This window comes from Oncorhynchus tshawytscha, linkage group LG16 (assembly GCF_018296145.1).
Source record: "Oncorhynchus tshawytscha isolate Ot180627B linkage group LG16, Otsh_v2.0, whole genome shotgun sequence".
Taxonomy (NCBI): Eukaryota; Metazoa; Chordata; class Actinopteri; order Salmoniformes; family Salmonidae; genus Oncorhynchus; species Oncorhynchus tshawytscha.
The window spans coordinates 32380809-32407804 of record NC_056444.1 but is presented as its reverse complement, the minus strand read 5'-3'; the positions used below and the strand labels follow the sequence as shown (position 1 = coordinate 32407804).

The 26996-nt window shown below is 46.2% G+C and overlaps 1 protein-coding gene across 4 annotated transcripts in view; it reads left to right on the top strand.

Annotated features, from left to right (window-relative positions):
* Nucleotides 1-26996, top strand: part of LOC112216522 (MAGUK p55 subfamily member 7-like) — a 291219-nt gene that overhangs the window by 82157 nt on the left and 182066 nt on the right. The gene's annotated exons all lie outside the window — the stretch shown is intronic.

Here is a 26996-nt window from a genome sequence, read left to right as displayed (position 1 = left end):
TGCAATTCAGTGGAATTCATCTGATCACTATTCATAATATGCAAATTGCCATCATACAAACTGAGGCAGCAGACTTTGTGAAAATTAATATTTGTGTCATTCTCAAAACTTTTGGCCACGACTGTAGATTTGGCCTTGTGTTTTAGGTTGTTGTCCTACTGAAATGTGAATTAATCTCCCAGTGTCTGTTGGAAAGCAGACAACCTGGTTTTCCTCTAGGATTTGCCTGTGCTTAGCTCCATTCTATTTCTTTTTATCCTGAAAAACTCTGCAGTCCTTAACGATAACAAACATACCCATAACATGATGCAGCCACCACAATGCTTGAAAATATGGAGAGTGGTACTGTAATGTGTTTTATTGGATTTGCCCCAAACATAATGCTTTGTATTCAGGACTAAAAGGTAATTGCTTTGCCATGTTTTTTTGCAGTATTACTTTAGTTCCTTGTTGCAAACAGGATGCATGTTTTGGAATATTTGTATTCTGTACATGGTATGAGGGCCAGATTGGGAATTTAGTCAGGACACCGGGGTTAACACCCCTACTCCTACGATAAGTGCCATGGGATCTTTAGTGACCACAGAGAGTCAGGACAGCTGTTTAACGTCCCACCCAAAAGACGTTTCCTCCCTCTTCGGGAAAACTGAGTTATGAAGGATGCCACAAATGTACACCATTCAAAATATAATTAAGAACTTCACCATGCTTACAGGGATATTCAATGTCTGTTTAAAACAAAAAATGTATCCCCTGTCATGTTTAACACTATTATTGCTCATAGAGTGAGTCTATGTAACTTATTATGCAACTTGTTAAGCACATTTTCACTCCTGAACTTTTTTATGCGTGCCATAACAAAGGGGTTGAATACTTATCAAGACATTTGAGCTCTTTTACATTTTTATTCATTTGTATATAAAAAAAAGTTTTTTAAACTTAAAAAAAAAACATGTAGCCCAATGAGAAGAAAATGGAAATGTGATCTATTTTAAATTCAGGCTGTAACACAACAACATGTGGAAAAAGTCAAGGTGTCTGAATACTTTCTTAAACTTTTCTCTTGAACTCTGTTACAACCTCGACACTGAACACTGTCCCCTATGCACTACAATGAACCCTGTCCCCTATGCACTACAATGAACCCTATGCACTACAATGGCACCCTGTCCCCTATGCACTACAATGAATCCTATCAACCAAGATGTTACAATAGCACAGTGACCTGGTTCACCCCTTTCCTGATGTTCTTCTCCAGGCCCCACAGGTCTCATATGTTCTCACAGGTGTTCACAGCAGACAAATGAGCACTCACACACCTCAGTGATGTCTATGACATACGTCTTTCCGTCATGTGTCTGTGTCTCTCATGATGATGTCAGAGAGGGAGACATGTCAGGTCTTTTTAACATGCAGGCAGATGACATCAGAGGTTAGGGGTCAAGGCTTGCTCTAATTAGAGCCTGTCTCCTTGTGTGTGTGTATGTGTGTGTGTGTGTGTGTGTGTGTGTCTGCAGACGCATCCACCTCTCCCCTCTCTCGTCCCTTCTCTCATCTCTCTCTCAACCACAACCCAAAAAAAGAGGAGCAAAAGGACAAAGAGGTGGATGAAACAGAGAGGGCGGACGGACCAACGACAGACACAGGGAAAAAGAAAGTTGATGGATAAAGAGTGTGTTCGTCTCGGCTGTCCAGGCTTTGACAGAGTTTACGTAGCCGTTGTGGAAATTCGTATAGACAAAGTGAAAAGCCAGACCATCAATTACTATTATAGTCATTTTAGGCAATTACTGGCACAGACCCTGTTTCCAAATAAAACATGTAAGGGCTCTCTCCTCCGCCACATCCCTCTATCCCTCCATCTTTCATCCCTCCATCTCTATCCAATTCCCTCCATCTCCTCATCCTTCCTTCCTCAATCAGTTTCGTAGAGTCACAGGCCACAGAGCTGTGGACAACGTCGTGACTGATGTTAGGATTCCTGGTGTAGATGACAGATTCCGCTCCCCGTGTCAACTTGTGTCTAGTAACACCAATGTTACTAGAAGAGGGCTGTGTGAGTAGCTCAGGGAGGAGTGTGACAGAGTGTAAGGCTGCAGAACTGACCGATTCGTCACCTTGTGACAACCCGTGTCTGGGGGAAGTGATGTTACAGGAAGGAGTATTGTAGAGCGAGGGCAGATTGTTGTGAGTGGTCTCAGGCTAGTGAGGAAGGTGGGAGGCAGAGGTTCATCTGTGTGTTTTAAGAGATTACTAATCTGCCTTGTGTAGATGGTGACAGAGGTTAATAATCAGTGTATTTGTCATTTTAGCAGAGAGTTAGAAGACATGGATTTAGGAGGTACAGCTGCATAAGTGAGGGGGCGTACGTACGGGTGACAAAGTATTTATGCATTGGGATTTGGAAGTATCATTTTTTTTATACTAATCTGGTAATATCTATCATATGTATACAACAGCGTGTAAAGTGTTGGTCCCATGTTTCATAAGATCCCGCACGTTTGTTTACATCCCAGTTAGTGTAGAGGAGGAGTGGGAGGGGGGTGCTGAGGAGTATTTCTGTCTGTAATGAAGTCCTTTTGTGGGGAAAAACTAATTCTGATTGGCTGTGCCTGCCTTCCCAGTGGGTGGGCCTATGCCCTCCCAGGCTGCGCCCCTGCCCAGTCATGTGAAATCTATAGATTAGAGCCTAATTTATTTATTTAAATTGACTGATTTCCTTCTGTGAACTCTAACTCAGTAAAACCTTTGAAATCGTTGTGTTTCTATTTTTGTTCAGTATATACAGTGGGGCAAAAAAGTATTTAGTCAGCCACCAATTGTGCACGTTCTCCCACTTAAAAAGATGAGAGGCCTGTAATTTTCATCATTAGGTACACTTCAACTATGACAGACAAAATCAGAAGAAAAAAAATCCAGAAAATCACATTGTATGATTTTTAATGAATTTATTTGCAAATTATGGTGGAAAATAAGTATTTGGTCACCTACAAACAAGCAAGATTTCTGTCTCTCACAGACCTGTAACTTCTTTAAGAGGCTCCTCTGTCCTCCACTCGTTACCTGTATTAATGGCACCAGTTTGAACTTGTTATCAGTATAAAAGACACCTTTCCACAACCTCAAACAGTCACACTCCAAACTCCACTATGGCCAAGACCAAAGAGCTGTCCAAAGACACCAGAAACAAAATTGTAGACCTGCACCAGGCTGGTTAGACTGAATATGCAAGCAGCTTGGTTTGAAGAAATCAACTGTGGGAGCAATTATTAGGAAATGGAAGACATACAAGACCACTGATAATCTCCCTCGATCTGGGGCTCCACGCAAGATCTCACCCCGTGGGATTAAAATGATCAAAATAACAGTGAGCAAAAATCCCAGAACCACACGGGGGGACCTAGTGAATGACCTGCAGAGAGCTGGGACCAAAGTAACAAAGCCTACCATCAGTAACACACTACGCCGCCAGGGACTCAAATCCTGCAGTGCCAGACGTGTCCCCCTGCTTAAGCCAGTACATGTCCAGGCCCGTCTGAAGTTTGCTAGAGAGCATTTGGATGATCCAGAAGAAGATTGGGAGAATGTCATATGATCAGACGAAACCAAAATATAACTTTTTGGTAAAAACTCAACTCGTCGTGTTTGGAGGACAAAGAATGCTGAGTTGCATCCAAAGAACACTCTACCTACTGTGAAGCATGGGGGTGGAAACATCATGCTTTGGGGCTGTTTTTCTGCAAAGGGACCAGGACGACTGATCCGTGTAAAGGAAAGAATCAATGGGGCCATGTATCATGAGATTTTGAGTGAAAACCTCCTTCCATCAGCAAGGGCATTGAAGACAAAACGTGGCTGGGTCTTTCAGCATGATAATGATCCCAAACACATCACCCGGGCAACGAAGGAGTGGCTTCGTAAGAAGCATTTCAAGGTCCTGGAGTGGCCTAGCCAGTCTCCAGATCTCAACCCCATAGAAAATCGTTGGAGGGAGTTGAAAGTCCGTGTTCCCCAGCAACAGCCCCAAAACATCACTGCTCTAGAGGAGATCTGCATGGAGGAATAGGCCAAAATACCAGCAACAGTGTGTGAAAACCTTGTGAAGACTTACAGAAAACGTTTGACCTCTGTTATATACCCTTTGTTGGCAATGACAAAGTATTGAGATAAACTTTTGTTATTGACCAAATACTTATTTTCCACCATAATTTGCAAATAAATTCATTAAAAATCCTACAATGTGATTTTCTGGATTTTTTTTCTCATTTTGTCTGTCATAGTTGAAGTGTACCTATGATGAAAAGTACAGGCCTCATCTTTTTAAGTGGGAGAACTTGCACAATTGGTGGCTGACTAAATACTTTTTTGCCCCACTGTATTAGATGTCCAGACAATTAGTGGACATGTAGAACGATCTAGGTAGATGGTGCCCTTTGTAGGATTTCCCATCACGTTCAAACAGGGAAATCTGTGGTCATTTAGTGCTACTGGTGTTGGGGGCTGGTAGGTAGCTGGTGGGGTTGGCAGTGTCAGAGATCAAGAGGACCATCGCGCTCGCCAAAACGTCTCTGTACGCTGTCCCTGATGAGGTGAAAAGAATAAAAACACTTTTAACATAAAGCTTTATGCATCATGTTTTATATTGTGGACCATCATCCCTTTTTATTTGTGTCAGAGATCCGACAGACAGGCAGGTGACTGACACATTTATCCCTCCCTCCCTGAGGACCTGGACAGCACAGCTGACCACCAGGACTTATGGTGTCTCACCAGGAGCAATTAAGATGTTATCCAGTCTCAGCCTACTCCATCACTCTGTCTGAAACTCATATCACCACCAAGCAGCTGCTGAAATAACAGCGCTACACAGTACAGACTTATTAATGCTAATATTTTCCCCCGACTGAAAGAAAGGGCTGAGTAATGTGTGTGTGTGTGCGTGTGTGTACAAACTAAGCGCAGCTCTTTATCCGGTGTGTGTATCTAAAATGTTATGGAATATTTGGAGAATAAATATGGGGTGAGTAGACGGATGGTACAGAAAGTGCTCCCTACTTAGGAACATGTTGTCTCTCACTTTCTGTCTCTCTCAGTTCAATTCAAGGGGGTTTATTGGCATGGGAAACATATGTTTACATTGCCAAAGCAAGTGAAATAGATAATAAACAAAAATTAAATTATATTCTCTCTCTCGCTCTCCCCTTCTTTCGCCGCGGGAGCGGCCTTCTCATACCGGCTCAGCTCTGCTCTGCCCAAAATAAACAACAGACCTCTCTCGCAAATTAAGATCTAATAAATGAAACCAAATAATGAAAAAATAAACCTGAAAAACAATAAAAAGCTGGAAAAATGACCTCTAAAATATGACCGCGGGGGGAACTAAATGTTCGAAAGGAACGCCGTCCCAGTGTTCAGGTTACTCAGGGCCCTTTTGGTGTGCGACTTTTTAATAAATACTTTGGAAGCAGATTGAGGCGTTTGATTGATGTTGCTGGCCCCAGGCTTGTGTTTAAAAATAAGAAATATATATATATATATAATATTTATTTTTTATAATGTTTTAAAATATCATCTGTGAGGAGAAGGAATGTGTCCCCAGTAGCGAGGAGATCGATAGCAGGACCGACTGCTAGGACTGATTTCTAAGAGCCGCTCTCTGACACTTTGTTGGCTGAACATGGGACCTGATACACACACACACACACACATTAATTGACATTCTCACAGAGCGGCCAAGCGGCAGGAAATTGTTTTTTAATTGCGCAGGGTTGATCAAGGGGTCCTGCCACAGTGGGATGTCCTAGAGATGTGTCATGTCACCAATCAGGTTTGCTTAACACTCAACCCCAACCCAGCTACTGTTACTGTCTAGCTCTATGGAGGGGTTATATTACTGTCTTGCTCTATAGAGGGGTTCTGTTACTGTCTAGCTCTATGGAGGGGTTCTGTTACTGTCTAGCTCTATGGAGGGGTTCTGTTACTGTCTAGCTCTATGGAGGTGTTCTGTTACTGTCTAGGTCTATAGAGGGGTAATATTCCTGTCTAGCGTCTAGCTCTATAGAGGGGTTATGTTACTGTCTAGCTCTATGGAGGGGTTCTGTTACTGTCTAGCTCTATAGAGGGGTTCTGTTAATGTCTAGCTCTATAGAGGGGTTCTGTTACTGTCTAGCTCTATAGAGGGGTTCTGTTAATGTCTAGCTCTATAGAGGGGTTCTGTTGCTTTAACCTCAGCCCTTGTCTAACAGTTTCACTGTAGTGGGGTTCTGTTACTTCCTCTACAGACAAGCAGTGTTTAATAATCTCTTCCCTTCCTCGTCTTCAGGAAGGATGGAGTTTTATTACAGTCCCAGTTAAGGGAGTTCTAGTACAGTGTTACACCTATGGTTGGGTTCCGTATCGATTCACAGATCAATGCTGTGTCTGTCTAACTTCAAGCTGTCCCTCCTCCAGATCTGTAAAGATCCAGTGTCCTCTTACTCTCCCTGAGAGAGAGATTCATTCAGAGGGGTTTGTTTACGCCCTGTGTCTGTGTGATGTTAGTGCTAGAGTAGAGAGCAGGCTAATGGGAGTTAGAGTGGAGGAGAGTAATGGTAGTATGGTGCTCGGGGGTGTAATGGAAGCAGGGAGACGGCGGGTTGCCTTGACTCTAACCTCCCGCTCCTGTAGAGAGTTGAGCATCTGTCTGTTGTACGCTACAGATGCTGCTAGTCTGCCTGTCTGTTCTCCTGGAGCGTGCGTGGGTGTGTTCTCCCTCCTGGTGTTTGTGTGCTCTGTGGGGGTGTTTAGCTCCTGATAGCCCCATTTCCTCTCTCCATCTGGGGGTAGAAGGTTATGGCCTCTCCCTTGTGAGGAAGGAATGGGGGACCATGATCCATCCTCACTTAATCTTGCCCTTGGGGATGGCTGGGTTTACCTCCACAGAGGAAGAGCGGGGTGGATGTTTCTGAATGGACAAGAGCATCCTTGTTGTCTGAGCCGGTGTCTATACCTTCTTACACGCTCAGTCTGCAGTGAGACTAGCTGAGGATAGCTTGATGCCTTACTGTTTTAGCAGCCGGACGAGAGGGAGTTGCTCTAATGATGTGGTTGCTCTGTAGCCGTGTCACAATAACAGTTATATCCCTTTAGTGGGACATTACAGGACAGTTGTTGTCCTGTAATCAGAGGTTAACCAATCGACAAGCTCGTCTCGGATGTCTTATCACAATGCCCCGTTAAAGGGATACTTCGGGATGTTGTACACAGAAATGGTATCCAAGATGTTCATCTGTCCATGGTTAAGTAGATGAAGGGCCTTATTGGCTGTCCATCAGAGTCCTGCCCAACACCAGCATCCATCTACCCTCCGATAGGCACATCTCAAGACCCTGGGTGTGTCGCAAATTGCACTCCATCCCCTATATACTGTAGTGCACTGTATGGGCCATGGTCAAAAGTAGTGCACTATATAGGGAATTGGGTGCCATTTGGGACGTAGACCCAAGGTCATTCAAGTTTACTATGTTATTCTGGGCCGTACCTGCATGTTTGTTCTATCAAGGTTTACTGGCCCGTGGCCGCATTAAAAGATAAGCGGAGTTTAGCTGGCTATACTATACACAGCTGGGATAGGTGGGCGCTGGATGCACAAAACGTACACATGGAAAACTTTTGAAGACAACTATTTGACCAGATACTCTCTTTTAGTGTGTGTGCACGTGCGTGCATTTGACCAGATACTCTCTTTTAGTGTGTGTGTGTGTGTGTGTGTGCTTTACTATAGTAGTGAGTACCAGAAGTCCTCACAATAATAGTAATACTGCAACAATTCAGGGGAGTAAGGACATTTTGCCAGTCCTCACTTGTAAAAAAGACTATTTCAGGCTTAGGGGTTAGGTTTAGGGTTAGGGAAATAAGGTTTTTGAATGGGAATCAATTGTTGGTCCCCAAAATGTCCTCACAAGTATAGTAAGACACAGCTACGTGCATCTGTCTCATTCTGTGTGTATGATTCCAGTCATCCCCTTCTTCCTTCTCATCCAACCTCATCCTACTGCTGTCCAACAAGGCAATGTGTTTTGTAGCCAGGGGTAATGAGAGGTAGATCTCCATATTGTTTATCACTCACTGAGCACCTCTGCCTGCCTTATAGCTTCCACAGACGCACACAGGCAGCACAGCTAATAATGGAGCTATGAGGGATATGACAAGAATGGCCATATTACATTTCTTTTCCATTCTGATGTCAAGAATGTAGAGCATCTGGAATCTGTGGCTGGAGTTGAGAGAGGAGGAGAGGAGAGCACGGCTGCAGAGGTACGCTACGGGAGCACTTTGTCCATTTCCAGACATTTGTCGTCCTCCCAGACCGCTGCTCACCCCCCCCCTCTCTCCCCCCTCCTCTCTCTCCCTCCCCCGCTCTCTCTCTATCCCCCGCTCTCTCTCTCCCCCGCTCTCTCTCTATCCCCCGCTCTCTCTCTCCCTCCCCCGCTCTCTCTCTCCCTCCCCCGCTCTCTCTCTCCCTCCCCCGCTCTCTCTCCCTCCCCCGCTCTCTCTCCCTCCCCGCTCTCTCCCCTCCCCCGCTCTCTCTCTCCCTCCCCCGCTCTCTCTCTCCCTCCCCCGCTCTCTCTCTCCCTCCCCCCCTCTCTCTCTCTCCCTCCCCCGCTCTCTCTCTCCCTCCCCCCCGCTCTCTCTCTCCCTCCCCCGCTCTCTCTCTCCCTCCCCCGCTCTCTCTCCCTCCCCCGCTCTCTCTCCCTCCCCCGCTCTCTCTCCCTCCCCCGCTCTCTCTCTCCCTCCCCCGCTCTCTCTCTCCCTCCCTCCCCCCGCTCTCTCTCTCCCTCCCTCCCCCCTCTCTCTCTCCCCTCCCTCCCCGCTCTCTCTCTCCCTCCCCCGCTCTCTCTCCCTCCCCGCTCTCTCCCCCCCCGCTCTCTCTCCCTCCCCCGCTCTCTCTCTCCCTCCCGCTCTCTCCCTCCCCCGCTCTCCTCTCCCTCCCGCTCTCTCTCCCCTCCCGCTCTCTCTCTCCCCCCCCTCTCTCTCCCCCCCGCTCTCTCCCCCCCCGCTCTCCCCCCTCCCGCGCTCTCTCTCCCTCCCGCGCGCTCTCTCTCCCCCCCGCTCTCTCTCCCTCCCGCGCTCTCTCTCTCCCTCCCCCGCTCTCTCTCTCCCCCCCGCTCTCTCTCTCTCCCCCCCGCTCTCTCTCTCCCCTCCCGCGCTCTCTCTCTCTCCCCCGCGCTCTCTCTCTCCCCCCCGCTCTCTCTCTCCCCCGCTCTCTCTCCCCCCCCGCCCGCTCTCTCTCTCCCCTCCCGCGCTCTCTCTCTCTCCCTCCCGCGCTCTCTCTCTCTCCCTCCCGCGCTCTCTCTCTCTATCTCCCGCGCTCTCTCTCTATCCCCGCGCTCTCTCTCTCTCTATCCCCCGCGCTCTCTCTCTCTCTATCCCCCACGCTCTCTCTCTATCCCCCACGCTCTCTCTCTCTATCCCACGCTCTCTCTCTCTCTCTCTATCCCCCACGCTCTCTCTCTCTCTGTCCCCCACGCTCTCTCTCTCTCTCTGTCCCCCACGCTCTCTCTCTAACCCCCACTCTCTCTCTATCCCCCACGCTCTCTCTCTATCCCCCACTCTCTCTCTCTCTCTCTCCTCTGTCCCCCGCCCCTCTCTCTCTCTCTCTATCCCCCTCTCTCTCTCTCTCCCCCGCCCCCTCTCTCTCTGCCACAGGGATACAGAGCTGAAACACAAGGATTTGTTGCCACTGGAAGCGCTCCCTGTTTCCAGTTACATCACAACCCACATTTCCACATCACTTTGGTTGCATCTCTAATGGCACCCTATTCCCTATATAGTGCACTACTTTTGACCAGAGCCCTATGCACTATATAGGGGATAGGGTGCCATTTGAGACGCAGTCCTTAGCAAACCGACCAGTGAGGGGAGGAAGATTAAAAAAGGGAAAGACAGAGAGGGAAGGAGAACTAGATGAAGAGGAATTGTATTCATTTCTATATGCAGGACAATTTTTTCTAAGGGATAATGATATCATCCCTCCGACTGTCCCCTTCCAAAGTCCACACATTTAAAAGGTCATCTCTGGGTATAGGACAAGCTCACTTGCATTAAAAACAGGATGAACACAGCTAACTTCACAGACCATCTGTATAGCACTTTGTGACATCGGCTGATGTAAAAAGGGCTTTATAAATACATTTGATTTGATGTGCACCGCTTGGCCATATGGCAATGCGAGATTGAATAATAGCATTCCTCAGAGGAGGGAGGGAGAGATGCTGTGAACAGTCAATGTCCAGGGGTATTCAAACTAGAGAGTGGGCAGTTATATGATAGCCTGCTCCCAGATCAGAGAATGTGAGCTGGAGTGGCGAGAGGAGTGGAGCGTGCGTAATTTGGCTGGAGTGGATTAAAAAAATGTTGGAGCCTCGAGCTAGGCCTTCTCTCTCACTCCGATGTCGCTCCGTTACCGCTCAGCCACGAGCTCTGGGCATGCTCTGCCCAGTATTTTTCATTTCCTTCACCACTGTTCTTTTAATTAGACATACAGTATTCCGTTGTATTTATTTAGCCTACCCCACCGCTAAGGCGCAGAGACGTTGAAATGAGTCGACCACGAAATAGGTCACAGCCCGTGTAAACGAAAACCAATGAGCCCATCCCAAGGCACCGGAGACCATTAGATTTCGATAGGCCGTTTTAAAAAAAGAAGAAAAAAAAGAGGAGTCTAAGTTTGTAACAGTACTAAAGTTGCCTATCAACTGTAAAATGTGAGCACAACAGAGCCAGCTACAACTGAAGTAACCATCAATAGATTAGAGAAGGGTTTCCCGAGCACTACACAGCTGACTCAAATAATCAAAGGTTGATAATGAGTTGGGCATTCCAATGCCCAACTCATTATCATGATGATTTGAGGCCGCTTAGGGCAAAAATCAAAACGTGCAGGAGAGGCCCCAGAACCAAGTTTGGGACACCCTAGATTAGAGAAAGACAGCGACCTCAAATCATCAGGTACAGTGGGGAGAATATTTGATATACTGCAGGTTTTCCTACTTACAAAGCATGTAGAGGTCTGTAATTTTTTATCGTAGGTACACTTCAACTGTGAGAGATGGAATCTAAAACAAAAATCCAGAAAATCACATTGTATGATTTTTAAGTAATTAATTTGCATTTTATTGCATGACACAAGTATTTGATCACCTACCAACCAGTAAGAATTCTGGCTCTCACAGACCTGTTCATTTTTCTTTAAGAAGCCCTCCTGTTCTCAACTCATTACCTGTATTAACTGCACTTGTTTGAACTCGTTACCTGAAAAAAGACACCTGTCCACACACTCAATCAAACACTCCAACCTCTCCACAATGGCCAAGACCAGACAGCTGTGTAAGGACATCAGCGATAAAATTGTAGACCTGCACAATGCTGGGATGGGCTACAGGACAATAGGCAAGCAGCTTGGTGAGAAGGCAACAACTGTTGGCGCAATTATTAGAAAATGGAAGTTCAAGATGACTGTCAATCACCCTCGGTCTGGGGCTCCATGCAAGATCTCAACTCGTGGGGCATCAATGATCATGAGGAAAGTGAGGGATCAACCCAGAACTACACGTCAGGACCTGGTCAATGACCTGAAGAGAGCTGGGACCACAGTCTCAAAGAAAACCAGTAGTAACAAACTACGCCGTCATGGATTAAAATCCTGCAGCACACACAAGGTCCCCCTGCTCAAGCCAGCGCGTGTCCAGGCCCGTCTGAAGTTTGCCAATGACCATCTGGATGATCCAGAGGAGGAATGGGAAAAGGTCATGTGGTCTGATGAGACAAAAATAGAGCTTTTTGGTCTAAACTCCCCTCGCCGTGTTTGGAGGAAGAAGAAGGATGAGTACAACCCCAAGAATACTATCCCAACTGTGAAGCATGGAGGTGGAAACATCATTCTTTGGGGATGCTTTTCTGCAAAGGGGACAGGACGACTGCACCGTATCTAGGGGAGAATGGATGGACATGTATCGCAAGATCTTTGCCAACAACCTCCTTCCCTTAAGAGCATTGAAGATGGGTTTTGGCTGGGTCTTCCGGCATGACAACGACCCAAAACACACAGCCAGGGCAACTAAGGAGTGGCTCTGTAAGAAGCATCTCAAGGTCCTGGAGTGGCCTAGCGAGTCTCCAGACCTGAACCCAATAGAAATCTTTGGAGGGAGCTGAAAGTCTGTATTGCCCAGCGACAGCCCCGAAACCTGAAGGATCTGGAGAAGGTCTGTATGGAGAAGTGGGCCAAAATCCCTGCTGCAGTGTGTGCAAACCTGGTCAAGAACTACAGGAAACATATGATCTCTGTAATTGCAAACAAAGGTTTCTGTACCAAATATTAAGTTCTGCTTTTCTGATGTATCAAATACTTATGTCATGCAATAAAATGAAAATGAATTACTTAAAAATCATACAATGTGATTTTTGTTTTATATTCCGTCTCTCACAGTTGAAGTGTACCTATGATTAAAAAAAATACAGTCCTCTACATGCTTTGTATGTAGGGAAACCTGCAAAATCGGCAGTGTATCAAATACTTGTTCTCCCCACTGTAGGTCTTTTTTTAATAGCCTACGACATGTTGTGGAAATGTTGAAGCATCTTATGATAGCTTGCTTCAAAACCAAATGGTACATAGTCATAAAAGTAGATGGGGTGTTGGTTAAACTATCTTTTTAAACCAAAAACAAATGGAGTGAATTTCAAGTGTCAGTTTTCTTCCTGTGATAGCTGAGCGATTTCTAGTGTGGAGGGGGGAAAGGACATTGAATGCCATAGTGGTGCGTAAAGACCACTCCGTGAGCTATGAGTGGGATATCCGACCTCTCCGCTCCTCTCCGTCTTTCAAACTCCTATGGTCATTGTTTTTGGCAAAGACAACAACCGTAAGAGTTGGCCAGACCGGACAAACAGATCTGGGACCAGGGGACCAGGCTAACATGCATGATGCCTTGGGGACAGACAGAGCTAAAGGCCCAGTGTTCACATCCAGGTCAGAGTGTGGGTGTTATCGGCTTAGTTTTGGCAAGACAGCACAAAGAGAGCAAGACCAGGCTATCATGCAGAATACCTGGGGGACAGACAGAGCTGTTTGAGGTTCTTTAAATGCTCAGTGTTCACAGCCAGCCCAGAGTGTGAATGTTTTGTCATCGGCTCAGCACCCTAACCGCCCTGAACAGCTTCAAAACAGCTCCTGATCAGATTCAGACACGGAGCCTGTATGTCCCGATGACTGACTGACTCTTAAACCTCTGTCCTCAGCCATGGCTTCCTGTTTCTGTTTGTCTGGTTGCATCCCAAATGGCACCAAAGTCCCTACATAGTGCACTACTTTTGACCAGGGCCCATAGATCTCTGGCCAAAACTAGAGCTGTACAGAAGAATAGGGGTGCCATTTGGGACGCAGACCTGTCTCTTATGGCTTCGGCCTTTCGTGTTGGGAGTTCAACTTGTGTCAGGACAATGAAGTAAAGGGTATTTTCTTTCCCTTCTGATGAGACCGACCGACAGAGCAGAGAACTGAACAGTAGGAGCCTCATTAGCTTGTCTGGATTGAGTAGCCATTTGACTAGTGCTGCTCCACTTAAGACTGGAATGTATATATCATGACATGATGTAGGCTATTATGCTGAGCAGACACTGTGACCCCTTAGCATAACTTACAATGTGTCTAGTGGTGTTCTCTGGAGTGAGAGAGAACATTGGAAATACAACCTTTATTTATTTATTTATTTATTTATTTATTCTCCCTGTCATACTTCAACTACTTGCACATTGCTACAACACTGTACAAAGCCAATAATATGACATTTTGAAATGTCTACATTCTTTAAAAACTTTTGTGAGTCTAATGTTCACTAATGTTTCCCTTGTTTATGTCCCTTTGTTTGTCTGTTCCGTTTGCTTTGGCAACATAAACATATGTTTCCCATGCCAATAAAGCCCTTTGAATAGAGAGCGAGAGAGGGGACTTGGCAGTAAGACCTGACCCACAGACCTCTATTACTGAAAGTCACGCCCCCTGACCACTCCTCCACATGAAAGGCCACAGCCCGATCCTTCCATTATGATCCACAATGGTATTTCAATGTCATCATCTCAAATAACACTAGCTAGTTCTCTCCTAAAAAAAGAACAGTTTGCAAGATGTTAGTTAGCAGAGCTCAGTCCGGATAGGAAAAATGACTCACTGTTCTTCATGGCTAAGTCCAGGTGCAATCAACCGTCAATCTCTCCAACCGCTCCAATCATATATGGACCGTTTCACTAATAGCATAGGCAGAATTGCGGATGCTTGTCATCCCCTGGAACTACAAGGAACTCCAAAGTGCGGTTCCTTTAAGATCATTCCCGCTTCGCTGGTTCCAGGTTTAAGTTACTTATCAAAGCTACCCGTCGGAGTCTGGCCAATCCGGGCCAAGCTTTTTCTAAAAGGTTTCATTTATTTTCTAACGCGTAACTGGCTACCACGTCGTAAGCCGCTTTCACCCATCCCTTCATCCATCCTTCTTATCGGTCACACACCTATAGACTTCAAAGGGCATTCAGCGTGACGCTTAGAACGCCCAAAATAGTTCCGCTAATGAATATAATTCAATGCACACATTCTGAGGTCTCGTCTACGGGCAGCCAAACCCGATTCTCTGGGTTTTACACTGCAGAACGCCTCAGATTTGTGTTCTTCTGCTGCTAGGCCAAAACTGGAGAAAACAAGGAGATTTGAGATACTAGTCCCGGTCTGAGAGGTTTTATTGTTTATAAACCGACCCCCTCCCACAGTAATTTAGAGATATGGAGAGCCAGAGAGCGAAAGAGAGAGCTGGTGTGTGGACTGTGGAGGACAAGTAGCCCAGTCTGGCCTGACCCTTGCCAGCTGATGGTGTTGGATGCTTGGATGTGAGACTGACGGAGCTGTGGAGGGAGCATGGGGTTCAGTTCAGTACTGGTCTTTCCAGAACTCTCTCCCTGATTCCCCAGATAGAGATGAATGTCTGCCCTCTGGCCCAGCGTGGTCCAGTGGCTCCACATGCTCAGACAAAACACAGCAGCCACAGACGTACAAGCAGCCAGACACCGAACGACCTGCCACCTCCGCTTACAGATCAGACTGCGTAGTCCCTACAGAGCAGACTGCGTAGTCCCTACAGAGCAGACTGCGTAGTCCCTACAGAGCAGACTGCGTAGTCCCTACAGAGCAGACTGCGTAGTCCCTACAGAGCAGGACTGCGTAGTCCCTACAGAGCAGGACTGCGTAGTCCCTACAGAGCAGGACTGCGTAGTCCCTACAGAGCAGGACTGCGTAGTCCCTACAGAGCAGGACTGCGTAGTCCCTACAGAGCAGGACGGCGTAGTCCCTACAGAGCAGGACGGCGTAGTCCCTACAGAGCAGGACGGCGTAGTCCCTACAGAGCAGGACGGCGTAGTCCCTACAGAGCAGGACTGCGCAGTCCCTACAGAGCAGGACTGCGCAGTCCCTACAGAGCAGGACTGCGCAGTCCCTACAGAGCAGGACTGCGCAGTCCCTACAGAGCAGGACTGCGCCGTCCCTACAGAGCAGGACTGCGCCGTCCCTACAGAGCAGGACTGCGCCGTCCCTACAGAGCAGGACTGCGCCGTCCCTACAGAGCAGGACTGCTCCGTCCCTACAGAGCAGAACTACATGTAGACTAAGCAGTGTAATACAGAGGCTGTGAGAAAAGGTGGCCACAAATGGAGCACCACATGTTCTGTCCTGAGACATTACAACTGGTTTTCTATGAAGAAATGTGTCCCGGAAAAGAGACCGAGCCAGGTGTCACAATGCCACCTGAAAAGCTTGACAGGCTACTAAAAGCTCAACAGTGTTGACTTCTGTCATTCAATTGAATTCAAAGGGCTTTATTGGCATGGGAAACATATGTTTACATTGTCAAAGCAAGTGAAATAGATAATAAACAAAAGTGAAATAAACAATAAAAAATGAACAGTAAACATTACAAACAAACGTTCCAAAGGAATAGAGACATTTGAAATGTCATATTATGTATATAAACAGTGTTGTAATGATGTTCAAATAGTTAGTACAAAAGTGAAAATAAACATAAATATAGGTTGTATTTACAATTGTGTTTGTTCTTCACTGGTTGCCCTTTCCTTGTAGCAACAGGTCACAAATCTTCCTGCTGTGATTGTACACTGTGGTATTTCACCGAACAGAATAGTACCCGCAAAACACCAGTCTCAACAGTGAAGAGGTGACTCCAGAATGCCAACCTTCTAGGCAGAGTTGCAAAGAAAAAGCCATATCTCAGACTGGCCAATAAAAAGGAAAGATTAAGATGGGCAGAAGAACCGAGACACTGGATAGAGGAACTCTGCCTAGAAGGCCAGCTTCCCGGAGTCGCCTCTTCACTGTTGACGTTGAGACTGGTGTTTTGCGGGTACTATTTAATGAAGCTGCCAGTTGAGGACTTGTGAGGCGTCTGTTTCTCAAACTAGACACTCTAATGTACTTGTCCTCTTGCTCAGTTGTGCACTTTGGCTACCCTGTGGCTTCCCACTCCTGTGCACTGTGGCTTCCCATTATGGTTAGGGCCAGTTTGCGCTGTTCTGTGAAGGGAGTAGTACACAGTATTGTACGAGATCTTCAGTTTCTTGGCTATTTCTCACATGGAATAACCTTCATTTTTCAGAACAAGAATAGACTGACGAGTTTCAGAAGAAAGTACTTTGTTTCTGGCCATTTTGAGCCTATAAACAAACCCACAAATGCCGACGCTCCAGACACTCAACTAGTCTAAAGAACGACAGTTTTATTGCTTCTTTAATCATGACAACAGTTTTCAGCTGTGCGAACATGATTGTTAAAAGGGTTTTCTAATGATCAATTAGCCTTTTAAAATAATAATCTTGGATTAGCTAACACAACGTGCCATTGGAACACAGGAGTGATGGTTGCTGATAATGGGCCTCTGTACGCCTATGTAGATATTCCATTAAAAATCTGCTGTTTCCAGCTACCAGCTAGTAATTTACAACATTAACAATGTTTACACTGTATTTCTGATCAATTTGATGTTATTTTAATGGACAAAAAATGTGCTTTTATTTCACAAACAAGGACATTTCTAAGTGACCCAAAACTTTTGAGCGGTGGTGAAAATGTTGAAGAGGGTGGGGCTCAAGCTGGATGCCTTTCTCACCCCACGGCCCTCTGGAATGAAATGTGTGTGTTTTTTGCCAATTTTAACCGTACATTTGCTGTTTGTGTACATGGATTTTATAATGTATGTTTTTTAGAATCTGTTTAGAATCTGTTTTAAAAGCCTCTTGGACCTAGACTTGGCGCTCCGGTACCGCTTGCCGTGTGGTAGCAGAGGGAACAGTCTATGACTAGGGTGGCTGAAGTCTTTGACAATTTGTAGGGCCTTCCTCTGACACCTCATGGTATAGAGGTCCTGGGTGGCAGGAAGCTTGGCCCCAGTGATGTACTGGGCTGTACGCACAACCCTCTGTTGTACCTTGTGGTCAGAGGCAGAGCAGTTGCCAACCCGTCAGGATGCTCTCTGGTGCAGCTGTAAAACCTTTTGAGGATCTCAGGACCCATGCCAAATCTTTTCAGTCTCCTGATGGGAAATAGGTTTTGTCGTGCCCTCTTCACAACTGTCTTAGTGTGTTTGGTCCATGATAGTTTGTTGGTGATGTGGACGCCAAGGAACTTGAAGCTCTCAACCTGCTCCACTACAGTCCCGTCGATGGGAATGGGGGCATGCTTGGTCCTCCTTTTCTTGTAGTCCACAATCATCTCCTTTCTCTTGATCATGTTGAGGGAGAGGATGTTGTTCTTCCGCCACACGGCCAGGTCTTTGCCCTCCTCTCTATAGGCAGTCTCATCGTTGTCGGTGATCAGGCCTACTGCTGTTGTCATCAGCAAATTTAAGGATGGTGTTGGAGTCGTACCTGGCCGTGCAGTCATGAGTGAACAGGGAGTACAGGAGGGGGCTGAGCATGCACCCATGAGGGCCCCCGGATGTGTTGTTACCTACCCTTACCATCTGAGGGGGGGCTGTCAGGAAGTCCAGGATCCAGTTGGAGAGGGAGGTGTTTAATCCCAGGGTCCTGGCTTAGTGATGAGCTTTGAGGGCACGATGTTGTAGAATGCCGAGCTGTATGTGTTCCTTTTGTCCAGGTGGGAAAGGGCAGTGTGGAGTGCAATGGCGATTGCATCATCTGTTGTCATCTGTTGGTGTGATATGCAGATTGGAGTGGGTCTAGGGCTTCTGGGATAATGGCGTTGATGTGAGCCATGACCAGCCTTTCAAAGCACTTCATGGCTACAGACGTGAGTGCTACGGGTCGGTAGTCATTTAGGCAGGTTACCTTGGTGTTCTTGGGCACAGGAACTATGGTGGTCTGCTTGAAACATGTTGGTATTACAGACTCAGGCAGGGAGAGGTTGAAAATGTCAGTGAAGACACTTGCCAGTTGGTCAGCGCATGCTCGGAGTACACCTGGTAATCCGTCTGGCCCTGCGGCTTTGTGAATGTTGACCTGTTTTTAAGGGTCTTACTCACATCGGCTGCAGAGTGCGTGATTACACAGTCGTCCGGAACAGCTGATCATTTCATGCATGTTTCAGTGTTATTTGCCTCGAAGCGAGCATAGAAATGATTTAGCTCGTCTGGTAGGCTTTGCGTCACTGGGCAGCTCTCGGCTGTGCTTCCCTTTTTGTTGTCTGTAATAGTTTGCAAGCCCTGCCACATCCGACAAGCATTGGAGCCGGTGTAGAACGATTTGATCTTAGTCCTGTATTGATGCTTTGGCTGTCTGATGGTTCGTCAGAGGGCAGAGCGGGATTTCTTATAAGCTTCTGGGTTAGAGTCCCGCTCCTTGAAAGCGGCAGCTTTACCCTTGAGCTCAGTGCGGATGTTGCCTGTAATCCATGGCTTCTCGTTGGGGTATGTACGTACAGTCACTGTGGGGACGATGTCCTCGATGCACTTAATGATGAAGCCAACGACTGATGTGGTATACTCCTCAATGCCATTGGATGAATCCCGGAACATATTCCAGTCTGTTCTAGCAAAACTGTCCTGTAGTTTAGCATCTGCTTCATCTGACCACTTTTTTATTGATCTAGTCACTGGTGCTTCCTGCTTCAAATTTTCCCTGTAAGCAGGAATCAGGAGGATAGAATTGTGGTCAGATTAGTCAAATGGAGGGCGAGGGAGAGCTTTGTATTCGTCTCTGTGTGTGGCGTATAGGTGGTCTAGAATTTTTTTCCCCCTCAACACATTTAACATGCTGATAGAAATGAGGTAAAACTGATTTAAGTTTCCCAGCAATAAAGTCCCCGGCCACTAGGAGCGCCGCCTCTGGGTGAGCTTTTTCATGTTTGCTTATGACGGAATACAGCTCATTGAGTGCAGTTTTAGTACCAGCGTCAGTCTGTTGGTATGTAGACCGCAACGAAAGATACAGATAAGCTGCAGACCACACTATCTACCAAGAGTTTATCATGAGATGCTCTACCTCAGGCGAGCAAAACCTTGAGACTTCCTTAGATATCGTGCACCAGCTATCGTTTACAAATATGTATAGGCTCCCGCCCCGTGACTTACCAGAGGATGCTGTTGGGTCCTGCCAATAGTGTATCACTTCTACAACACATTATTAGACTGCAGCTGCTGCTCTCTGTCTCTCTCTCTTTCTTCCCCACCTTTTCCTCTGCCCTTGTTTTTCACAGCAGACAGGCTTTAAACATGTTTCGCAGTAGAGACATGTTTGAAATACTAACCCCCGAAGAGGTCCCAAGTGTTATCATGTGTTTTTCTCTAGAAAGGAAAGAGAGTGAGAGAGTATCTTTCTCTCGATAAATCCCTGCTAGATATACGATTGAGATTAATAAGTCATTCAGCACCTGCAAGATGAGAGGAGAGGTAAGGAGGGGGAGAGGTAAGGAGGGGGAGAGGTGGGAAACCAAGCTGGACTCCAATGTTCATTTCCCTTATTTGTTTGAGGTACAAGTACATTTTCACCCCCCCCTCTCTCTCCCGTATTCCCTCCCTCCTCCTCTGTTCTTAGAAAAATCCCCCAGAGTATATGCAGCTATTCAGGGTTTGAGTGTTATTTTTTATTTTTTTACTGCTATTCTTAAAAACTTAAGCAGAATGGCCTGACTGATAAATCCTTCTTCCAGTGGATCCAGCCAGTTGTCATGTCCTGGCGCGGTGACGGGGGGGGTGTTGAGCACCAGAGAGGTCAGGGTATAACTCCGTGGGGCTGAGTGAACTCTCACTCCCTACAGACCGTGTTGTATAAGCCTCTGTAATTACCATGGATGTGTCCAAAATGTTCTCTTTTTCCCTATATAGTGCACTACTTTTCATAGAGCTCTGGTCAAAGTAGTGCACTATATAGGGTATAGAGTGCTATCTGGGACTAAGCCTAGAGTTCTGCGCCAGACCCAACCCAAGGCCCCTGGCCCCTCTGTGACTATGAATCCAATGAGGATCATGTTTAATTCATTTCTTTGTCAATTTTTGTATAAAAAAGGCTCTGAATCTGAAAACGTATTTTCTTCCGACCGCTGTGGAGGTGTAGGCGTGAGAGGGGAAGCTGGGCTTGCTGCTCTTTGGCATCATTAGGCCGTCATTTCCCCTTACTGTAAACCCCCTGGAGGCCTTAGTTCAGCCTTAGAAATAGAGTAACTAGAAGGGATTAAAGGCCCTCAGGCCACAGACGGCAATTTAATTGGATGGAAATGTCTGTTCTAGCCATTCTATTTCTATGGCCTGATCCCTCTCTGGCCCAGGTTGGACCTATAGACCTCTGGACTAGGCTGCTCCAGGACACTACTGTATGGATTTATATGCCCTCAGGCAGTGCTCCCTGTGCTGGCTCTCAGCCGGCTGCTCCCCTCCCTTGCCTTGCCCCAGGCTGGACCTCTGGCCTCGACCACTCCAACCTATAGGGCCCTAGTCAAAAGTAGTGTACTATATTGGGAATAGGGGGAAATTTGAGACCCAACCCACTACTGTTTCCACAACACAACAGAACCCAGCGGCCGGTCAGTCTTGCATTGACAGTCCACCCTGCCAGGCCCGGCCTGTTAGTCCAACCACATAGAGACCTGAGAGGAGCCAGACTGAGCCAAGCCAAGCCAAGCTTGGCCGAGCCAAGCAAAGCTCGGAGAAAACAAGCATGCGGCCCGCCCTTTGGTGGTGGTGATGGTGGGTGCAAGCTTGGCCTGGTTTGCTTCCTCTCTATTTCTCTCTCTCTCTCACTCGCACTCTCTTTTCCACCTCTTCCTCCCTCTCTCTCTCTGGCTGGTGTGTCCGATATCACAGCTCTGTACAGGGCCGTCCAGTCGGCTGGATCTCTCACTGGCTGACTGTCCAACACACAGTCCAGCCCTGCCCTGCTCGGCTCCAGCCCCACTTTCAACCGGCTTTGTGGTCCCTTTGTTTATTTTCTCCTTTTAACTCTCGCTCAATTCAATTCAATTTCAATTTAAGTGGCTTTATTGGTATGGGAAACATATGTTTACATTGCCAAAGCAAGTGAAATAGATCATTAAAAAGAGTGAAATAACACACAAAAATGAACAGTATTGTAACCATGTGCAAATAGTTGATGTACAAAAGGGAAAATACATATGAATTTATGCTCCCAAGTGGCGCAGCGGTCTAAGGCACGGCATCTCAGTGCTAGAGGCGTCACTACAGACCCTGCTTCGATTCCGGGCTGTATCACAACCGGCCGTGATCGGGAGTCCCAGAGGGCGGCGCATAATTGGCACAGCATTGTCCGGGTTAGGGGAGGGTTTGGCCAGGGTAGGCTGTCATTGTAAAATAAGAATTTGTTCTTAACTGACTTTCCTAGTTAAATAAAGATTAAATAAAACAAATGTAATAAATAAATAAATATGGGTTATATTTACAATGGTGTTTGTTCTTCTCTAGTTGCCCGTTTCTTGTGGCAACAGGTCACAAATGTTGCTGCTGTGATGGCACACTGTGGTATTTCACCCAGTAGATTGGGGTTTTTATTTTTCAAATTCTTTGTGGGTCTGTGTAATCTGAAGGGAATATGTGTCTCTAATATGGACATACATTTGGTAGGAGGTTAGGAAGTGCAGCTCAGTTTCCACCTCATTTTGTGGGCAGTGTGCACATAGTCTGTCTTCTCTTGAGAGCCAGGTCTGCCTATGGCTGCCTCTCTCAATAGCAAGGCTATGCTCAATGAGTCTGTACATAGTCAAAGCTTTCCTTCATTTTGGGTCAGTCACAGTGGTCAGGTGTGTATCCACTGTGTATTCTCTGTTTAGTGCCAAATGGTGTTCGTTTGCTCTGTTTTGTTTGTTCATGTTTTCCAATGTTTTAAGTATTTTTTTTTATTTTCTCATGATTTGGTTGGGTCTAATTATTGTGTTGTCCTCGGGCTCTGTGGGGTCTGTTCAATTTGGTGTTTGTCCCATATTGTGAATTATTGGTTGGTGAGCTTACCCCAGACCTCACGATGGGTTCTATAACTGATTCAAGTATTTTTTTTGCCAGATCCTAATTGGTATGTCAAATTTTATGTTCCTTTTGATGGCACAGAAGGCCCTTCTTGCCTTGTCTATCAGATCGTTCACAGCTTTGTGGAAGTTGCCTGTTGTCCTGATGTTGAGGTCGAGGTATGTATAGTTTTTTTGTGTTCTCTAGGGCAATGGAATTTGTATTTGTGGTCCTGGCGACTGGACCTTTTTTGGAACACCATTATTTTGGTCTTACTGAGATTTACTGTAAGGGCCCAGGTTAATCTCACTCTCTCTCGCTCTCTCTGTGTGTCTCTCACACGCTGGACTCGTGTCTGGAAATTTCCACTGTCCTCTCATTGAAAGTGGTGTTTCTCCCTCATTTTTCAGAGTAAAAGCCTAAAACAATGCCTAAAGACTGGCAACATGTAGTGGAAGCCATAGCCCTTTGTATGGTGGATAGGCTTTCAATGGCGTAACAGCCATTTCAAAATAATAGCATTTTCTGGATGGATTTTCCTCAGGTTTTCACCTGCCATATCAGTTCTGTTATACTCACAGACATAAGTTTTGGAAACTTTCGAGTGTTTTCTATCCAAATCTACCAATTCTATGCATATCCTAGCTTCTGGGCCTGAGTAGCAGGCAGTTTACTTTGGGCACACTTTTCATCCATAATTCCAAATGCTGCCCCCTATCCCAAAAATGTTAACAGCAACTACAACAACAATATTAAGGGGAATAATAATACATTAAAATCAGTAGAAGTTTACCAGCCACATGACATTGTATGAAAGCCAAAACTAAACAAAACGGGAAATATAATTGTCATTACATTGCACTTGTCTTTGACTGTCTCTCAGGTTGTGGCAGGAGGACACATTTGGCTGCCAAAACATCACACTTTGGCTTTTTCACCCAATAAACATTTGATGTTTATAGTTTCAAAATCTTTTTAAATGAATGATACTTTTGGAGATAAAAAGTACAAGCACAGGTGACAATAATGTTGTGTATTTGTCTGTAAAGGCTAGCCACAATCGTTTTGAGAAAAGTCAGCCAACCTTGTTTGGTATAACTTACTAGCTAGCCTGTTAGCCCTGTTGCTATCTTATCCAGAGTCAGTGATATATAGAGGAACCATGTATTGTCTATGGGAACTGCAATAATTTTGCTAGCAACATCGCTAAAATGAATTAAATGAAATAAAATGTACCTCATAAAATGTTGCTCGTAATGCTCATCTCCTGTAGGCTAATTATCATCTCCTTATTTTCATACTGTACCTAAATTAGCACTTAAAAGGCATGTAGAAAATCTGGTATATGGTTTGCCTCAAATAAACTCAGCAAAAAAATTAACATCCCTTTTTCAGGACCCTGTCTTCAAAGATAATTAGTAAAAATCCAAATAACTTCACATATCTTCATTGTAAAGAGTTTAAACGCTGTTTCCCATGCTTGTTCAATATAATCACCATAATCAGTTAATGAACATGCACCTGTTCGGTACATCTGAACATCAAACCTGCGGGACAGGTACAGGATGGCAACAACAACTGCCCGAGTTACACCAGGAACGCACAATCCCTCCTCCATCAGTGCTCAGACTGTCCACAATAGGTTGAGAGAGTCTGGACTGAGGGCTTGTAGGCCTGTTGTAAGGCAGGTCCTCACCAGACATCACCGGCAACAACGTCGCCTATGGGCACAAACCCACCGTCTCTGGACCAGACAGGACTGGAAAAAGTGCTCTTCTCTGACGAGTCGCGGTTTTGTCTCACCAGGGGTGATGGTCGGATTTGTGTTTATCATCTAAGGAATGAGCGTTACTCTGAGGCCTGTACTCTGGAGCGGGATCGATACGGAGGTGGAGGGTCCGACATGGTCTGGGGTAGTGTGTCACAGCATCACCGGACTGAGCTTGTTGTCATTGCAGGCAATCTCAACGCTGTGCGTTACAGGGAAGACATTCTCCTCCCTCGTGGTACCCTTCCTGCAGGCTCATCCTGACCTGACTCTCCAGCATGATAATGCCACCAGCCATACTGCTTGTTCTGTGCATGATTTCCTGCAAGACAGGAATATCAGTGTTCTGCCATGGCCAGCGAAGAGCCCGGATCTCAATCCCCTTGAGCACATCTGGGACCTGTTGGATCGGAGGGTGAGGGCTAGGGTCATTCCCCACAGAAATGTCTGGGAACTTGCAGGTGCCTTGGTGGAAGATTGGGGTAACATCTCACAGCAAGAACGGGCAAATCTGGTGCAGTCCATGAGGAGGAGATGCACTGCAGTACTTAATGCAGCTGGTGGCCACACCAGATACTGACGGTTACTTTTGATTTTGACCCCCCTCTGTTCAGGGACACATTTTTCCATTTCTGTTAGTCACATGTCTGTGGAACTTGTTCAGTTTATGTCTCAGTTGTGGAATCTTGTTATGTTCATACAAATATTTGCATGTTAAGTTTGCTGAAAATAAACGCAGTTGACAGTGAGAGGATGTAATTTATTTTGTTGTTGATGATTTTACATTGTCTAATGTTATGATCTTAAATGAGAACATATCGCTCAACATGCAAGCAATGTGTGAGTTTAGCTATTTTCTCATTCAGATGCCCATAAGGCCAGTCATGCCATCATACTGTAGGTCTATGGCTGCATTGGAGATGCATGCTATATGATAAACTGCTAAATGGATTCACATAGCTGATATACAGAGAAGAGAGAGAGAGACAATCAAACAAAACACATTGGAGATCTTACAACTAGACACAAAGGAAATGTTGATTTGAGAAAACAACACAGAAACACAGACACATTAGAGACGGAACCCCTTCCCCTCTTTATTGCAGGATTGGGACGTGATTAATCAACATTGACACAAGTTCATTTTTAAAAATAGTTTAACCACTTCACTTCAAATAATCAACACTTCATCCCTTCAAAATGTACAAATAAGATTTATCTTATGTAAATATCTCTGTATAAACACCAATAGCTAATTGAGTAGTAACAAGTAGGCTATTATTACTAAAGCATAATTTCCATTGAACAACAAAACTTTGCTCCAACCTTGCTCCACTGACCCCCGACCTACTGGGTGAGCAGACTTCTGTTCCAGCTCAGCAACAGACCTACTGGGTGAGCAGGGTTCTATTCCAGCTCAGCAATATATCTACTGGGTGAGCAGACCTCTGTTCCAGCAATAGATCTACTGGGTGAGCAGGGTTCTGTTCCAGCTCAGCAATAGACCTACTGGGTAAGCAGGGTTCTGTTCCAGCTCAGCAATAGACCTACTGGGTGAGCAGGGTTCTGTTCCAGCTCAGCAATAGATCTACTGGGTGAGCAGACTTCTGTTCCAGCTCAGCAACACACCTACTGGGTGAGCAGGGTTCTGTTCCAGCTCAGCAATAGACCTACTGGGTGAGCAGGGTTCTGTTCCAGCTCAGCAACAGACCTACTGGGTGAGCAGGGTTCTATTCCAGCTCAGCAATAGATCTACTGGGTGAGCAGACCTCTGTTCCATCCAGCAATAGATCTACTGGGTGAGCAGGGTTCTGTTCCAGCTCAGCAATAGACCTACTGGGTGAGCAGGGTTCTGTTCCAGCTCAGCAATAGATCTACTGGGTGAGCAGACTTCTGTTCCAGCTCAGCAATAGATCTACTGGGTGAGCAGGGTTCTGTTCCAGCTCAGCAATAGATCTACTGGGTGAGCAGGGTTCTGTTCCAGCTCAGCAATAGATCTACTGGGTGAGCAGGGTTCTGTTCCAGCTCAGCAATAGATCTACTGGGTGAGCAGGGTTCTGTTCCAGCTCAGCAATAGACCTACTGGGTGAGTAGGGTTCTATTCCAGCTCAGCAATAGATCTACTGGGTGAGCAGACCTCTGTTCCAGCAATAGATCTACTGGGTGAGCAGGGTTCTGTTCCAGCTCAGCAATAGACCTACTGGGTGAGCAGGGTTCTGTTCCAGCTCAGCAATAGATCTACTGGGTGAGCAGACTTCTGTTCCAGCTCAGCAATAGATCTACTGGGTGAGCAGGGTTCTGTTCCAGCTCAGCAATAGACCTACTGGGTGAGCAGGGTTCTGTTCCAGCTCAGCAATAGATCTACTGGGTGAGCAGACTTCTGTTCCAGCTCAGCAATAGATCTACTGGGTGAGCAGACTTCTGTTCCAGCAATAGATCTACTGGGTGAGCAGGGTTCTATTCCGGCCCAGCAATAGACCTACTGGGTGAGCAGGGTTCTATTCCAGCTCAGCAATAGATCTACTGGGTGAGCAGGGTTCTATTCCAGCCCAGCAATAGATCTACTGGGTGAGCAGGGTTATATTCCAGCTCAGCAATAGATCTACTGGGTGAGCAGGGTTCTATTCCAGCTCAGAAATAGATCTACTGGGTGAGCAGGGTTCTATTCCAGCTCAGCAATAGACCTACTGGGTGAGCAAGGTTCTATTCCAGCCCAGCAATAGATCTACTGG